At 47.9% G+C, this 3,189-nt stretch overlaps 1 pseudogene across 1 annotated transcript; it reads right to left on the reverse strand.

The window, feature by feature from the left end:
- Positions 1-1,345: 1,345 nt before the first annotated feature.
- Positions 1,346-2,915, reverse strand: LOC113223594 (annotated as a pseudogene). The gene has a single exon (XR_003308794.1). The product of XR_003308794.1 is annotated as a serine/threonine-protein phosphatase 2A 55 kDa regulatory subunit B delta isoform pseudogene (transcript).
- Between the last annotated feature and the right edge of the window lie 274 nt (positions 2,916-3,189).

Raw genomic sequence — 3,189 nt, forward strand, 5'->3', positions numbered from 1 at the left:
ATCAGGATCAGCACACACCTTCATCTCCATAGGGGCATGAGGAATCAGGATCAGCACACACCATCCAGACAGGGGAACGGGGGATCTGCACACACCTCCATCTCCACTGGGGCACAAGGAATCAGGATCAGCACACACCATCTCCACAGGGGCATGAGGAATCAGGATCAGCATATACCTTCATCTAGACAGGGGCACAAGGGATCAGCACATACCTTCATCTAGACAGGGGAATGGGGGATCAGCACACACCTTCATCCCCACAGGGGCATGAGGAATCAGCACACACCTCCATCTCCACAGGGGTATGAGGAATCAGCACACACCTCCATCCCCACAGGAGGATGGGGGATCAGCACACACCTTCATCTCCATAGGGGGATGGGGGATCAGCACACACCTCCATCCCCACAGGGGCACGGGAGCCTGACTCCCCACTCCCCTCGGGGACACGTAGTGGGTGTGTGTTAAATCCCACAGAAGCAAGCTCTGGTCACCCAGCATTGTTACAGCTCTGTATTATATGTCTTGGAAAATCCTGATTTCTGGTATCAAAGATCCTACTTGAAAATAAACAAACGTGCTGGTGGCATCATGTAATTAAAATTACTTAATTTTCCTGGTTTGAAATGCAGGATGAAATTTAGCATGCATATAATGTTAGCAATATTTAAAAAGTATACTTCCCCCAAAGTACTTTCTCAAAAGCCTTAGAAAGAAAGCACATGTTTCTTCATCTATAGTGAACTTGAGGCTACTTTAAACCAGGCTAACTGGACGGCAGCACTTTCGGTTCTTCCTTGCAATTTTCTTTCTCAGAGGTGGCCTCGGTTCTGGTTTTTCCCAGACCTTACCTGGTGTATCTGATGGGCTCCTATAGAAACACAGCGGGTGGCAGCTTGGGGACAGAAATGCTGCACACATCCCCCCACGCCGCCAAAGAAGGGGACACATTTCTCAAACAGCTAGTTCCAAAGAAGAACCCTGCATAACTTCATTCTATGCAATGAAAGCAAATGAAAAGGCAATGCTTAGGTTTGGATTTAAAAACACTTTTTATAGCGTGTTGTTTTTATTGAGTGCTCACACCCGAAGGGGTGGCGGTGGATGCTGTGGGTGAGTGGGGCCGCCTGAGCCTGCTCGGGCCACATCCACACATCCACGGAGCCCACCCGGACTCAGAGGAAGGCTGAGAGGACACGGACGGTGGCCACGCCACGCTGCAGTGAAGGCCCAAGTGCGATGGCAGAGAAAGAGGGAAAGTCGAAGGAAGAGCGGTAACTGACAACAGTAACTTTTCTCTTGGATGTTAATTTTTTGGTCTATAAATTGGAAAGGAAGGCTTGGACTGAAATAAATACATTTATTCTGAGTAATGGCCTTTTGGGAGCAGTGTCCGTCAACTCTGCTTCGAGAGCGTCTCCATGTGAGCAGTAGCGCCTGCCTCGCGCCTCGCCAAAGGCGGAAACACACCGGGCCTCCAGCGGCGGCAGCTTTCTCCTGTGTCTGTGAAGGGAAGCAGCAGGTGCGTCACTGTTCTTAATGGAGCGGACAATGATGCCTTTCTCTGACAGAAAAATGATCGGCTTAACTATGCAAGACAAGACTTGGTCCTCACGTTCGCGTCCCTAGTTGATTTTGTCCTGGAATATGTACAAGTTATTGGTGGCGGCCACGGCAATGACATTGTCCGCGGGGTGCCAGGCAGTGTGCAGGATCTTCTTGTTGAAGTCCAGACTGTCCACACTGATTTCGTCTTTCTTCCGCTTACCCCCTGTACACACCTTCCTGGGTTTGAGGCTGGCGCGTGGTTTGCTGCTCTCTCTCGAGGCCTCCAGGGTCACATCCCTCCGCGTGTCTCTGTCAAACATTCTGAAGAAGTTGTTGTAGGACCCGGTCATGATGGCGCTGTGCAAAACAAGAGCAGAGAGCAGCACTCCTAAGTGGGGGGAGCAACGAGGACTCAGACCCCACCCCTGGGGTGCACAGTGCATAGCACCCTCCCCCACAACCCGGTTACTTTCAGAAATCAGGAATGAACAATCACAACACCAGTCCGAAGAGAAACGCTGTGAAGATTCTTACTGAACTTTATATATAATCATGTCAGTAAGAAGTCACAGGAGAAACAAGACAATGGAGTCACACTTTTAATGACATTAGTGTGTTTTCTGAAACAATCCCACCATTTATCTCACTCATGAATAACAGTACGGTTTAAGCCTTAAATTCTGCAGTTTGTCAATAATTCATAATGACCTGAACATAATCCTTATCATGTTCAACAGTTACTAGTCATATCTGTCAATGTTTCTTCAGAGTTAAACTGCTTTTCTATTAATTTCAAAAAGTTTCCTTCAAATGAAGCAACGGATAGAAATAGTAAAAATCTTAAACACTGGGCGAAGTGTGGCAGAATTTTAGAACAACTGCATTTCACAACACATTCCAGACAATACAATACTGTCCACGCTTTTTTCTTCAAGATCAATTGTAACGGCTTTCAAATGTCTCTGCTGTCGAAAAATCCCACGAACGCACACATCCTCATAACTTCATATTGGCAAAAACCTCTGCAATCTTCCTTTTTCTACAAAAATGACAGAAAAATGGCTGAATGATAGCAAACACCGCCATGATTTGACCCGTGGCTTTGTGAGTCCAGTTTCTGATGAAAGATGTGTTCTAACAATGCCCTTCTGATTTCTCCAGCAGTCCTCGAAGCTCGCCTGCTCTTCGTATTCTGACACTGACCTGCACCCTCACGTCCTGCCCCCGTGGTCATGCACGGCGAGAGACCTTCATGCCGGCATGTCTTCAAGATGCCATGAGAAAGCAGCGGGCTGTTTCCCTTCCATGGCCCAGCACTGACCCCAGCTGCTGGCAAATACCTAGTGTCTGGCTGACCTTGTCTAAAACTTCAAAGCACGAAAAAAAAAAAAAAAAGACAAACTCAGAAAAGAGAAATTGCACTCAGCTATCCATGTTTATTTCACATCTCCTGCTTCCATCCAGGAGTCCACAGCACCACAGGGGCAGGAGACACAAGATGTGCCCAGCACCCTCCAGCAATGCCAAGTTGTGCACGTGGTCTTGGAACGGGGGTGTGCAGCCAAGTTGGCACGTGAGGGCCATCGACTGGGAGTTCCCGAAATTAGTTTCCACATAGAACACAATGTTTACGAAAGG

The sequence above is a fragment of the Piliocolobus tephrosceles genome, unplaced genomic scaffold, assembly GCF_002776525.5.
Source record: "Piliocolobus tephrosceles isolate RC106 unplaced genomic scaffold, ASM277652v3 unscaffolded_41881, whole genome shotgun sequence".
In the NCBI taxonomy this organism is placed as follows: domain Eukaryota; kingdom Metazoa; phylum Chordata; class Mammalia; order Primates; family Cercopithecidae; genus Piliocolobus; species Piliocolobus tephrosceles.